Below are 15584 nucleotides of genomic sequence, written 5' to 3'. Positions count from 1 at the left end.
GTATAAATGCCTCTGTGCATGCGTAGCGCTCCTGTGTGCAAGTGAAAAACTCATCTTTTCTGCTTTTGCGTCTGTGATTTTGTTTGTGTGTGTATGTGTGTGGGTGGGTGGGTGGAGGGGCAGGTGGCCATGACCAATCAATAAGCCTGATAATGAGATCTGAGGGGTGTCATTATGGCGGCTCCTCGGGCATACAACGCCTCCTCTTCCGTAAAGAGCATCGTTGTCTCCTCTCCTCTGAGCGAACACGCACCTCATTAACCTTTTGAGCCAACACAACACCGACCAGACGCCATTTACTTTTCCCCAACATGTTGTTTGCTCTCATGATTAAGCAAATAAAACTTTTTTTTTATTTGGAACAAATAATGTAATTTCTCAACTGGTCTGAGAACATCAATCTGTCTGGTTCTGTGTGGTGTTTTAGCAATCTGGTAGTTTCTTAGAAGCTAAAGGTTTAGTTTCCTAAACTTTGTGCTGTATAAAATGTTTAAGTGAAGAAGTCTGTGATGACATTCCAGCAGCATCATTTACTTACAGCGTATTCATCAGTTTGGAGAGTAAAACCCTATTAAGTACACTATCTGTTAATGTGACCAAATAAAGCGATTTTGTCGCGCTGACAGAGACACGTCAGAGCGGTGTGTGTGGCATTTTGTGATTGACAGCAGTGGAAATTACTTTCTGAAAATATCCAGACATTCAGACCCACCATCTCACCAAAATAAACCTTACACAATCCAATAACGCTCACATTTACAGTACAGGCATGACATCATATACAAACGCATTTTTACACTCAGCAAACTGTGCAGCTGTGACGGCAAAGTATCTTTGAGGAGGGTTTTCATGCCAAGTGTGGAAATGGTCTCCTCCTCCCTGAAGCCAGTCGTCCCTCATGGCAGTAATCCCTCCCATGATGAACACCAGCACATGGATTATCACAATAATTTGCAGAAAACCCAGTGGCTGATGTTTTCAAAGTGAAAGTGGAAAAGTGAACAGGGTGTCTGAAAGTCATGCAAACCTCTGGGAATCAGAACTGTTTTGTAGCCAGTGACCTTGAGAGCCATGTCAGTTCCCCTGTGGTGTGTGTGTGTGTGTGTGTGTGTGTGTGTGTGTGTGTGTGTGTGTGCGTGCATGTGTGCATATGTGCACTTTACTGTAGGGGTTTGTCTGATTGAGTAGCACAGAGGAACCTTGCTAAATTAAGTGTCAAGAGACTGTCCTGTGACCAGAAGGACACAAGTTTGGTCCCTTACAAAGAACACTGAGGGTGCGTCAGCAGCCATATGTGGCACCAAAGGTATTTACAGATGCTCATCTGCCACCAGCTGTTGAATGAGAAGATCAACCATGTGTACAAATGTAAATGAAATTCAGTAAAGATGCTTTCCTGGCTGAAACGCAATGCTGGCTCAGCACGTTTTCCCAGCACGGACATGTATTCCGAACAAGCAAAGGATTAGATGTCTAATTACATGCAGCACTCAACATGGAGTTTGAAACATTTTTATGCCGCAATTTACAGAATCATTTCACCTCCTGTCCTCACTGGTTTGATGATATTTGTTTGGTGTTTAAACCAGAAGGATCAGCAGATGGAAAATTACTGTTTGAACGTGTGTGTGTATACGTGTGTGTGTCTTTGTGTGTCCTCTGCTGTCAGGGCTGCTGAGAGCGGAGGCTACGTTTCCCCGGTGGTTCCCCACAGGCTGCAGGGGAGGTGATCAGTGAAAAGCGTTTAATCGTTCCCCCCTCAGTCCTGGTTATGGAGCAACATTCATCATACAGTTCAACAACTTCACCCTGGATTGTCCCACTGCTGTGCAGGATCACACACCATCCCAGTCCCTGACACACACAGACACACACACAGCTTCACCTATCAGTCCCCAACCAGCTCCTCCTCACTGATCACACTTCACGCTCCATTTGATAATCTATTTTTGTTTAATTACTCTAAAGTGTTTGGCCAGCAAGCTCCAAGGTCTTAGCATGTTAGGTGTGTGCGTGTGTGTGTGTGTGTGTGTGTGTGTGTGTGTGTGTGTGTGTGTGTGTGTGTGTATAGTCCACTACAGGGCAACCTTGTGGCTGAGAATAACTAAGCACCGCAGATGTAAAGACAACAGTTTGACTGCACAGTTGTTAAAGGAGGTGTGACAAAACAAACACCATTGCTATGATGTAATGCAATGTTTTTAAAAGTGTAATCCACCGATTTCGACTTGCACTCCTGTAACGCTGTTGGACTCGCAACCTTTTTTAAAAAAGGATAAAAATTGATGCAACAGAACCAGAGTTATGTTTTTTTTTTTACACCGACTTTCTTCCTTCTTTAAAATCTAGCCTACATTACCCACGCTGCAACTCAAATTCCAGACAGTCCCGTCTGGCATTCAGACATGCTATGCTACTATAGTAGCTAATGCAGCCGCATGCCACTAGTTTCAAAGCAGTGATGAGGAGCAGGCTACAGAGATCTTGGTAAGATCACTTCTTTCTGACACCACAACTCCATTTTTCCTTTCATGTTCAAATTTGTAGTCATCGGCCATAACTGACACTGACTCGAGTAACATCACTTGAGGCAGGTTTTTCGCAGTCACGAGTGCAGAAGCACTTCCCAATACCTGTAACGTTGTTTTGATGTATAAAATGGGTGGAGTTCACCTTTAAGTGTAACAACTGTAGGCCAATACCTTGAGGTTGTCCATCACTCCCTATTCACCCATGATGGAATGATGGGAAAATGACTTTTTAATGAGACATTAGCTCCACCTCTGACCTTGGTAAGAGCTTTCTGAGGATTTATTTTCTGCCCTCAGGGAGAGTGCGGTGTGGTTAAATGCGTGGTCTTAGTTATTCATAAGAGCTTTAATTATGCAACAGTCGTAAACAGTCCTGGTGTAGAATGAGAAGTTCTTGTTGACAGACTTTTTAAGTGCTTGGTGTGATTCTGAGCCTGGGAGCATTTATTACTCCAAACTTAGAGCAAAATGATTGATGACTGTTTGATATCAGCTTTGGAAATTAAGTGTAAAGCTGTAAAGGTCTGATCACGCCGAAGAAATAGACAGCAATTGGAGGAGTTTGTCAGGCCAGTCTGCCAAAATCATTTTGTACTGCGACTGACGGTGTAATTTTCCCTCTCAGAGAACAAGAGCGAGAGAGAGAGGGAGGGGGGAGGAAGGGATTGGGAGGAGGGGGGGGGCTGAATTAAATTAAAATGAGAGGACACTTGGTTCAGATAACAGACTCTGATGGAGCCAGTTGACTAATGATGCACCGTTTCAAATTTTCTCCACATGATTAGCATCGCCAGAGGATTAATTCTGGCTACATTTAAAGTGATTGATCATTTCTATAAATTAATGAAACAAATAATAAATATATTAATAACGAATGAGGGATAAACATTGCCAGAAAGGCAACCAGCCGTGCTGCAGCAATGCATCACTTTCAAATTTGTCATTTGCATATGCTTGCACAAACACACACACAAATACTTATGACTCTTTTCAACACACAGAACATTTTCTCATGGGGGCTCGCTCAGTGCACCGGAGTCAATGTGACCTGTTTAACCCTTTACTCCTCCACCTCAAAGCCAATAAGTCAATACCATCCCTCTACCTGTGATTACATAGACGAGGACACTGATCAATCTCCTCTCATCTGTGAGACACCTTGAGATATTGATGTATTTAATGAATGTTACTGCTGTACCAGTGAAGATATCAGGTTTTGATCAGTTGAGTGATTGACTCGTTGAGCCCTTCTGCCAATCAGTCGATGCCCGCCGACACTGGAGTGGAGCGCAGTATTCCCCAGCCGCAGAGAGCTCGACCAGCCAGGCATGTGCAGGTCTGCTGCAGCATCACCATCAGTACCGCTCTGCATCCGGTCTGCGTGAAACATGTCTACTCATCACACTGTCAACACGTCAGCACAGTGAAAAAGCAATTACTGGACTGAGCTTGTGATGACAGCGAATAATGAAAATGGAAATTTCCTCGAAATTATGATCATTTTCACAAAGGAAGTAATGGTGAAGTGGAGAACAAGAATAATGACAAAATCATTATTTTCACATTTTTGTGCTCTGCTAATTATGGAATTCATTCATTCATAGCTCTTTCATATCATTAATGAATTAATAATCTTATTTCACAAATAATTTTCACCGTCATTTTATTTTATTTCAGACTGTTTTGCAGTGTTTTGAGTGTGAAAAAACTTTGCAACAAAGTGTGTACCTCTGTGTGTGTAGTCTGACTCAGTACCTGTGGTGATTCATGTCAGGAGGGAACTACTATTCACACAGAATGACGAGAGCCCATGCTTACAAGGTCTGGTTGGCACCCAGAGGTATTTAGTTTAAAGGTGATGTCTTCAAGTGATAAACAGTAAGAGGGGGACAAAAGCACAGTGCTAACCTGGTCTGGAGCCATGGATCGTATACATTTACCTCTTAAGACTCCAGTAGCCTTGTTCAGCAGTCTGCCTGTCTATTGATACAAACACTATTAAAATGCGATACACTGTTGGAAAGCTAAGTCTCTTGTGATTAAGCGTACATCCAAAAATGTCAATATATTCCTTTAAGAAACTACCAGTAAATAAACATTATATCTTCACAAAGTTAGTGCAAGGATGCTGCATCAGTTTCCAATTTAAACCTGACTTCTTCAGCCTTGAAATTGTTTAAGTCACAGCATCTTGAATGTGCTGTTGGAACATTTCAGAAATGTGAAAAAAGTTTCCAAACGGAGAGACAGTGGAGGCTGTTCAAATCTGTCGCTGAATGCATCACATTAGCTCCGGTGTGATGTGGGCAGGGTCCATCTTTAGCTGTGCTGAAGGAATTCAACAAACAGGCAAAGACTACTGTGTAGAAGATAACAACTGTTTGTCAATTGCAGTTTGAGTAGATTTAAAAACATGTCAGTGGCACACGAAGTTCAGTTGAGCTTAATTATATGAAAGGTGCAAACCTGAGGAAAGCTGTGAATGAGCGGCAGTCTTTCAGAGATTTATGGGTCAAGGGTAAAATCTGAATATTGCCTTTGGGACCATACCTGAACTGTGTGAAGTGGAGCAAGTGCACAAGAACCGTTCTGCTGAGGCTAAGAGGCGTACAAAGACCAGACATTGTGCTGGGCCCTAAAGGGGACTTATTAAAAATTCAAAATTGCCTCTGCTCTCTTCATCAGTCTCTAGCAATGTAAGGTAGAGGAGAGGTGGTGATGGTGGTGGGGGGGCAAGTTTTGATATTTTTGTCTGGGATTTAATTTCCTCCCTTTACATATTTTATCAAAAGCCCTCTCCCCCACTTCTTTAATCCTCCCCATTCTGCCTTCCTCTCCTCCTTTCCTGCTGTCTTCTGCCTGCTATCCATCATGCGATCTGACTTTAATATGCTCTACGGAGGAATATAAGTCATTCATCACATTGTGGTGAGGCCCAGGACACTGCCATGCTGCACATTTCATAGGCCAGTAAGTCTCAGCACTGGCACGGCCAGCTGTAGAGCTGCTAATGCCTTTATTTATTCCGCCAGGCAGGCCGGGTACAATCCGTCACTCCAGGCCCAACAACCCTGACTCTGTGTCAAGCCTTTTATGGAGCCACGAGCTGCTCCTTAGTAAACATCTCTCTAGTCACCTGATTGGCCTTTGTAAAGATGGATGGATGGGTAGATGGATGCAGAGTGAAAAAAATATGCATGGTTGTGAGAGAGTGGGGGAAAGAGAGAGCAAACAAGTTAGAGGAAAAGGAAAATGAGGAAGAATAAAAGCTGAGGATCAGGGAAGTGAACAAATGAAATAGCACAGTCCTTTCAAAAGTTTCATTTGACCAGTGCTTCGGTTGAAGGCCAAATGTCTGCTAAACTAATGACATTGCCTTCATCCTCATCTTGAACTTACTAATGAATAGTTAGCTCATATTAGCATGTAAACACACTGAACTGAGATTGGTCAACATGGTGAACATCAGCATGTTTGCACTGTTATTGTAAGAACGTTGGCTTGCTGATGTTAGCATTTAGCTCAAGAACAACACACATCTTTCTTAAGATGAAATTCAACATAGCAAGTTAACAATGTTGAGTGAAAATTTGATTTAGAATTTAAATACACATCATGTTTCAAGTTAATCTCAACATTACCAACCAGTGCCTAAAGAAACAAATGTAAAATGTTATAGGCCCAGGTGTGACACAAAGGGACAGGACCGCAGTATTATTGTATAAACATTCAGGATCCATCAGCAGACCCAACAGAGTCCTTGCCACTGGCAAAAACTAGGGTGTGGAGGATCACTGGGAAATGTAAGTCTATGGGGAAAATGAACTCATATTATCAAATACCATTCACGCATTGCTTTTAAATGACTGCAATTATTCTTTGAAGCACGATTAGCCTGTGGAGGATTCTCATGAGAACAGTGTGGTGGATTAACTATGTCAGCCTGACACTTGTGTAATTTGACAGGGGATTGCAAGGAAACACTGTGAGCTCAGGAACACACAAGTTACAGCGTGTCAATGCGACTTACACTGCGAGGTTCTGCAGGATAATTATAAATCTTCCATCAATAAAGTGGGTGATTAAAGTTAAACAGAAACTGTAATGCAATAAAGAAGGCCATATGAAAAAGAACAGACCTGTGGGCTAATCAGCAGTGCTGAACCATGAATTATCACAGGTCATCCAAGTCCCAAATCCTCCCATAATCTAACATCACTAATCCTTAATGAGAAGACCTGTGCTGTTCAAGGATTGCTGATAATTTATGCAAGGTGGTCATGCTGAACATACTTGATTAGTGGACTCAAAATCATCCAAACATGTGACCTCTCTGTCTGCAAGAACATCTGACTTACAGCTGAAGTAAACTGCATGGAGGAACATCAAAGCGTATGTGCATATCTGTCCTAAATCGTAGCATTTTAACTGCTGTAACATTCCCCACGGTGCTGTGCCATGCATAGACGTCTCTGCATTTTTGTCCTTGGATCAAACGCATTGTCTGATCTCTAATGTTCCTCTTTGGGCTTTTAATTCCACTGTGTTATGTGCCCTCAACTTTCCCCACTTTCCCTCTTTCACGCTTCACCTTCTGCCTCCAGTAATAAATCACCTTACCTGTCTGTCGCTCTGACCCTGACCTTGATAACTATTGATGAGATGACGGAACTCTTTATTCACAACCTCATCTACCTGTCACGCTGATGGAGAGAGAAGACCAAACCAGCCATAGTGTGTGGACACACACACACTCAGCGAGGAGCGAGTGAGGGAAGAAATTCATTCATAGACACTACCTATAACTTCTACCGTCACTCTGACGGATCAAGGTGACCTGGACTGACCTCTGATTTCTCTGAGGACAGTCAGAACATCCTCCTCTTTAATGATTAGCAGTCAGTAATTCCCCCCATGCAAATGAAAACCTTCGACAAGCTAACATTCGTTTCCCCAGCCCGCTGGCCTCCGTGACTGATAGGACATGGTAACAGTGTGGAAAGTTAATCTAACCGGTCCTCCATCATCATTAGAGTTATTGATAGGCTGTGGAGAGCAGTGAGGGCCAGCGCACTAGCAGGGCAGTACCTGTAGCCCACTCCAGCTGTCCTTTGGCCTCAGCCCCATTCTGATTTACTCCTACAGATTAGTTGTCGCCGGAGGTGAGGTGATCTGTCACAGCGTCTGCCCACAGGGCCCATGAAACATAGAGGGTATAAAAGAGAACATATATGAGTCATGTTTTACTCACTGAAATGAGTCATTTTATTATGTTCCTTGTGAACTCTGGCAAGCATACCTCCTCTCTTCTCCACTTCTTGGCCTGTCCATTGTTGCCTCACACTTTAATTTGAATCCTGTGATATACTGCCCTCTGTGCTCTCTGTAATGCGTGGACCAGAAGTTAATGGTCATGTTTGACGCTCCTCCAGACAATTCACGAAGCCATACGCGTCTCGTCGGGAGAGCAGCCGGTATTAACAGCCACGGTTTCCTCCTCTCGTCTACTAAAATTCTTCCTGCAGAGGCTAATATGGGCACCCAGGCCTCTAAATCTTATAACATATCAGACCTCTGAACAGGAACAGTAAACACAGCCAGCTAGGGGGAGGACAGAGACACTGGCTAATCAATAGAAACAGCATTTGCTTCCACTGTTTTTCCTCCTCTCAGCAGAATCGCCATTCTCATAAAGAATCTGCTCCCTGCAATTAGGGTGGGCTCGCTGATGGTGTCTTGGGTGGACAGGGGATTAGATTTAGAAAAAGAGGGCAAGGGGGAGGGAGAGAGAGGTGATAATGGAATTGAAATAGTTAGAAACTGGCTAATTCAGGAGATTCAATAGGATGGAGGAGGGTAGCAAATGGTCAGAAAGAAAAGATTCAGGTATTAGTGAGCGTAGAGAGAAGAAATCTTTGTATGGTAACTTATCTGGGATGGAGAAAATGTGTATTTAAACTGTATGATGTGCAGCATATGTACACGTTCTCATCCAAGGTCATCAAATACCGTCACCGTCACGCTCCTCAGCTTCTCATACAGGTGAACAAGGTCCCGTTTAGCATCTGTGTGTGCCAGGAAACATGTGGTCTAACATGTGGTCAGTGTTGGGAAACATCTGTGGTTTGGTTAAGTGTTAACTACTTTTCGCTTTTAAGATCACTGATTTTTGGTTTCACACAAGACACAAACCCAGATCTCTCGAGTGAGAGTCCTGTATGTGATCCAACATTCTACCCCAACCCCTATGTCCACCTCTCCAAGAGCTTTGACGCCTTTTACACACAGTAAACACAGACTCACGGCAGTTCATGAGAAAGTCTCAAAATTTGATCTACAGGATTTGTGCACATGGACACGAACTTTACTTTTTTTTGTGACACTCAGTTGCAACAGGCATTCCCAGGAATTACCAGGTAATCCATCTAAGAATAATTGCTGGAGAGTCTTGCATAAAGATGAAGAACAGTCTGGCAACAAGTGAGTGAGAGCTGCTTAAGTATTGCACTGATTAGTGATGAGTCCCAGGTGTGTGCCAGGGGATTGAGCAGGTGGGCGTGGCTGACTAGTGAAGAGTGCTGGCTGAGCAGGTGAGCAGATGAGAGGGAGAGTGGCACCAGGTAAAGAGTTAACGGATGAGACATCAGCACGACTTTCAAACTGATGAATTTCTGTTGGAAGTATCTTTCGTGCCTACACTACGTCAGCCGCTGTTGTTTGTATTGTTTGTATGGGACTACATTTCCCCGGTGTGGGATCAACTGATCTGTAGACAGTATAATCCCATTATTACTATTAATGTGGAAGAAGTCATGATACTGGTGGTTATGGGGAATGTGATGGGTTAGATGTCACCAGAGAGAGCAAGAAATGGAGTTCTGCTTCTATTTATGTTAATGGTAAATTGATTGCATTTATATAGTATCCTTAGTCTACTGGCCACGAAAGCACTTTTCAACCCACCACATTCACCCATTCATGCACACACTGTGATAGCAGAGCCATCAGGAATGATGTGGGTTTCAGCATCTTGCTGGAGGAGCCAGGAATCGAACCACCGACCCTCTGATTAGTGGACGACTGGTTCCAGCTCCTTCCAGCAACCCTGAGTGACAGAGAAAGAGGCATTGTACATCGAGGGAACTGAAGCGAACATGTGAGACAGAGGAGTCTGTTTTGTGACCTGAGCTAACCCGTCTGTGCCTATGCCGAGAGTGATCCAGCCTGAGTGAGTATTTATCAGCACCAACGCATGCAGACGCACAGAGCGGTATGTGACACAGCCATACTGTAACAGCCACCGCCCTACGTTTCTGTCGTAATCTCAGGGCTGGGAGCTCCAGCACGTCCGGCACGTCGTGCTGGTCTCTGGATGTGCATGGTTGGGTGAAACAGGGGGCCAGTTAGAGCAATCGCACTGCCTATTACTGCTGAAAGGGCACACCTGACCTTCCATAAATTTGCCGCCTGCTTTGCCACTCATTTACAATGCTAAACAAGTGCTGTATGTCTGCCTGTCAGTCCTTCAAGCTCACCTCCCGTTCCCTCTATCTCTGTCTCGCTGACCACACCTCTCTCTCCCCTCTCATTTTTATTAAAGGTAAGGTGATTTTGTCATAACACATGTTCAAAGTTGGCTCCCTTTCTGTCTGATACCGCTGTCTTATCTTATGGGACTGGAGCGATATATGAAAATGAGATAAGGATACTGAGTGCTGACTTTCAAGACACAAAGCTCCTCAATATTAGATCCTGAACACTGTTAGAGTTGCAATAAGAAAGGGAGCCTTATGAAAAGATGAGAAGGATAACCTTTAAAAGAAAAATTTAATTTTAATGTGAGGCAATATCCCCAAACAAAAGCCTCACAAACTTATTATTGAATGTCCTCAGCCAAAGGTGCATGAGCTGCTCCACCTTTTTTGTCATATTGTGCGAGAGAAAAACCAAGCAATTGCAATGCTGAGGAAAAAACAGGAACATTATGATCAATCATCACAGCTATGATTTTCATGGGTTCACCCAAATATTTCCTCACTCAGCTGTGGTGACATCTAGCCATGCAGATTGCTTTGGTTTTATTAGCTTTATTTGATTTTGGCCTCCACCTCAATACAATGCAGGTAAAGGAACAAGCACATCAATGTCAATGTCAACACCAAGACCACAACCAGTGACAGGCAGACATGGCTTCTTTGCTTGCTTCACAAGCCAAAAAGGTTTTGGAACCACTTCAGCAGAGGATAATGACAGAGTGTATTTGTTGTAAAATGGGTAAAGCAATCCTTTTAATTTTAAGAATAATTGTTTGCATGCATTTAACAGTTCGTCAGTTATTCGTCTGTAACAGAGTGGACTCAGGAAGGTAGCAGCAGCCGGTGAGCAGGGATGGAAAATGTGATGGTGAAAGTGTTACAAGCCCAGACAAGAATACAATAGTGCTGAATCCTGTGGGGGTTAGCAAGTTGCCTGGTGATGTTGTACCTGGCATGGACACACACACACACACACACACACACACACATGAACAAAGACACGCTAAGACTACACACACAGAAGACAGAATGGTTGTTTTGTATTCTTAACAATAATTAACCCCCCAGGCCCTCATTTCCAGTCTTTATACAAGAGGAAAAAGGGCCCCATCTGTCCTCCGTCCAAGCATTGCTCCTTCACACACACACACACACACACACACACACACACACACACACACACGACTCCTGCATAATCCCTCTCTCAACGGGACACCCTGCTGACCTTTCCTCACGTCTGCCTGTATGAATGTGAGCGTGTGTGCTCCGTCCTGTGTGCCCATGAATTGACATGTTGGCACAGTGCCCCACTGCACTGGTGAATCTGGGTCAGAGTGAGCGCCCATACATGAATACACAAACGCGCAGACTGTGGTGACCTTCATTGCAGCTATTTCCAAAAGACCTGCGGTGCATCGGGCGCATCAGAGTGCTGCTGTAGCAGCCAGTGCTCAACTTCAGATCAAGTAAGAACAATGTCATGTTGCATTAAGCCCAGCTGAGAACATCTGATGCATAAAGTTATTGTTTCTTTGAAGCTCAGAGGAGTACGATGGGTATTGTGGCCTGTCGCCATATTGCTTCTACTATTTGACCAGATATAGAAAAGGATGCAGTTAGCCTGTGTAGTTTTGCCTCAACAGCACATTTATTAAAATAGATAATCAGATGGAAGCAGGACTAGAGAAAAGGACGATGCTGGTTAAATCGTCCTGAAGGAAACTGGGTGCCAGGGGAGCTCAAGGACAGCATAGTTAATGGGGCATCAGGCGGATGATGGGGAAGAAAGGAAACGGGGCAGATGTTAAATAAAAGGACGACTGACAGGCGAGAGGCACTTGACATGTGTTGGAAAATTTCCATCTGTGATATGAAGATGAATAGTAAATGTAACCACCATGGAATAAAACAGCCTTAATCATAAACGGTGGAACGATGAACACCGCAGTCTGTTACTTTAACGCCACCACTGAAAGCTTTCACAGGCGATGATGTTTGTCCTCAAGCTGTTCCCTCTACTTTTACTCTTGTTTGGTTTCTGAATTAATAAAAAGTGTCTGGAGATGCTTTTAACATCATTTAACAGACTTCTGAGATGTTTGCTAAATTCACATTGATCATGTTTTATGGCGTGTTTTTAACTTCTTTCCTCTTGAGCTGTTGTCACTCAGCTTGTTAGTCCTGCTGCAGCTGCCAACCTGGATCCCAGGCCACGACAGGATGTCAGCGCTCACCCGTCAAGTGAGAAAATCTATGTGACACTTCTGCCCCACTTCCTTGGGACTTGACCTAGCACCACTTCTGTGTGTGTGTGTGTGTGTGTGTGTCTGAGGAAAGACGTATAGATGTGTGAGTAGCCCCCGGTGGGCCAGCTGCATGGCTGTTACCTTCTTTGCTCTTCAGACAGTGACGTTTGCATTCTGTGTATTCATGAGTCAGAGCAAAATATTCCTGCTGAGTTCTCCCTGTTTACTACCCGTACGTGCATGTGTAGATGCTCGCTTGTGCAGTCGGCGTGCACTTTGCGGACGGAGGTGGGTGAGATGAGGTAAACCTCCAAAGAGAATATTTATGGATGTAGAGGTCATTTAGGCACTTAACAAACATTATATATTGTGGATTATGGACGGGGGGGTAAAAGACATTTTATGCAGTGAGATTGAAGGGGACAAGCCACCAGTCCATTACTCCCACAAATCTCCATTTTGTCCATCTTGCAATGTGTAACTCACGTTACAGTAGAAAGTCTTTTCATCTCTTGAACCTCTTTAACGATTTCAAGCCAATTATCAACTGTGGGCAGGTCTGCAACCATTTTCAAGTGATTGCTTTTTTTACTGCTACAGTCAGTATTTTCAGGAGGTTTCTGTCACTTCCTGTTATTCCGTCTGGCTGATCGCCCGAGTAAAGTCACACTCACGTCAATGGGATCTGCAGCTCCACAGTCGAAGTTCTTTTAACTGAGTCCACAAATTGAATAGCTTTATAATGTCAAACCAGGTGTGTAAGGTCGCTGAGACGAGGGGGCTCAAGTGGTCCAGACAAATCATCGGTACCTTGTGATCTCAAATCATTGCTTGTTTTGGGATACTTTTCCATCTCCTTCCATTTTGCCTCATATCCACCGTCATACCAAAGAAGTATAGTTTTTAAATGGGCAGTTGTGCAGCATGTTTTTTTGTATATTAGGTTTGTAGCCTGAGTATGCCAAGGAGATCTAAAAGGGTCAGAATAAAGTCATCTGGGTTACGAACTCTTAGCAAAACATCATCAGCAATGTTTGTGTTCCCTGTCATTTACTACAATTCCCTGTATATTCCAGTTGTGGTAGATTCACCATACTAGGTTGTTAATTTGCATATTTTATCTCATTAAAACTTTTCCAATCCATAATCTTTCAGTATAGATTGAGTCCCTTTCTTCCAGGCATCCACTGTGAATTTACAGTCACAGTTAATGACACCATGAGAACCTGCAGACACTTTATCAAATGACATTTTCAATTTGTCATAACTCTAAACGCAAAATGATTCTTTTTCCAGTGTTCAGGTTTACGTTTGTCGTCCAGGTTCAACATTTCCATGTGCAGCTTCCAGCCTCTTATATCTCAAGTGGGAGTTTCCATGCACCAACAAGAGTCACTTTTCAGACCGTCTGCAGGGATTGATATAGTATAACTTTAATGACGGTGACTAAATATTTAATGTGATGGATTATGTTCAGCAAGCAAATTTAAAGACTCTGCAAACTGATAATCACACTGCTGGGGAGGTGTGCGAATCAATCTTTAGTCAAACTCAATGTAAAACCTAACAAACGTGAGTCTTCTCGTGCTAAGCAGGTGTCAGATAGGATTCAGCTGACCACATCAGCAGCGATTTCTCCAGGGTGGGCCCTCTGAATACCTGTGTTGAGAGCCGTGTGTGTGTGTGTGTGTGTGAGCGAGTTGTGGGGGTGCATCCTGAGCGATCGGCCCTGCACTGGGGAGCTGCAACCTCAGCACGGCTCAGTAACACAGAGGATCCATCATCCAGGACAGGCCTGGAATAGTGGAGCTACGGGTCTACTGTACAGAAGTACATCACATACGGTACAGTACACATGCAGGCATACACAACATGCAAGCTTGTCTATAAAGCCACCCACTACCTTCCCACCGAAGGCCGCTGTAATCAATCCTGCAGTGTGAGAGCAAGTCAGTCCAAATGAATGCAACGCTGCATGCTGCTCTGCATCCCACCATCTGTACTGAGCTGTCCGACTGCCGTCATGGGTGATGAACAGCCACTGAGTGTGATGGCATCCTCCCATCTGCACCCTGCAACCAAAAGCATCTCAGACACACCGCAGGTGAAGCACGTCCTGAATACAGGTCTCTCCTGGGGGATCCAGCCCTGTGTTTGACAGATTTCATTTGCCTGTTTAAAGACTTAATGGGGTGTAACTTTATAAAATACACCAAAATAAGTGCACAAAAACAAAGCTCTCGAGGTGATAGCAATTCAGACATTTTAATTGAGGTGGTGACATCTTACAGAGTGGAAATGGGAAGAGTGCAGAGAAGGAAAATGCAGCTATAGATGACAAGAGAAAAAGGCTCAATGTGACGCAGCCTTGTTTGAAACCTACATTCTCTGACCTTGCGTAGACTTTGCCTGCAACAAATCAGAGGTAAACGGCTTACCAACACAAAGTAACACCATTAAATCTGCAGGAGATAGATGGTTATGAGGTGTAATTGTCCTTGCTATGAATCCAAAGGACTTGTCAAAGGAGCGATCACACTAAAGGTGCAGCAGTATTTTACTCCACACGGCAGACACACGTGCAGAGAGTGACCCCATTATGTGATGACAAATCTGAGAGATTATGGGAGAGATTTGGTGAAACGGGTGACAGTTAGCCTTTGCACCCTCACTGTTTCCTCTGAGAGAAGTTTGGGTTGTTGATTACGGGCCATATTGTTCTGGTGTGTAGGAAAACGACATGGCACATTGAACACATGTAGCAGTGACTTATAATCCTCCACAGCACTGAGGGTCAAAGGATATGTCATCTGAAAGCTGCGAACAGAACTGTACGATGGCACGCAGTGTTAATGACACGTCTGAAAGCTGAAGATACGCTGAGGTGAAGATAAATCTCAGTCTAATGTGGTCTGGGTAAGAGGTGATCTGTGTTCCTTTGTGTCCTCCAGACCAAGAGAGCTGTCAAAATCATCACGCTCACTACAATCTGGTTTTCAAAGGGAGCTAAATGTCACTCAAAGCAAATGAGTGCTCTAGCTCCACTCTGAAAATGCAACTGTAATAAAAAAAAAAATCCTCAGAAGCAGCATTTTTCCCAAAGGAAATATAGCAAACACTGAAATCCCACGTGAGGATTTAATTTAAAAAATAATTAGCAGCTGCCCTAAAAGGAATCACATACTATCCTCCAGATCAGAAGAGAACATTAACCATTTGCAGGGCAGAAGGTAAAAAATCTTGATAGAAATGTTTTTTTCAAAAATCTCTGC

The sequence above is a fragment of the Chaetodon auriga genome, chromosome 3 (genome assembly GCF_051107435.1).
Source record: "Chaetodon auriga isolate fChaAug3 chromosome 3, fChaAug3.hap1, whole genome shotgun sequence".
NCBI classification, from domain to species: Eukaryota; Metazoa; Chordata; class Actinopteri; order Chaetodontiformes; family Chaetodontidae; genus Chaetodon; species Chaetodon auriga.
This window is presented reverse-complemented; position numbering follows the sequence as displayed.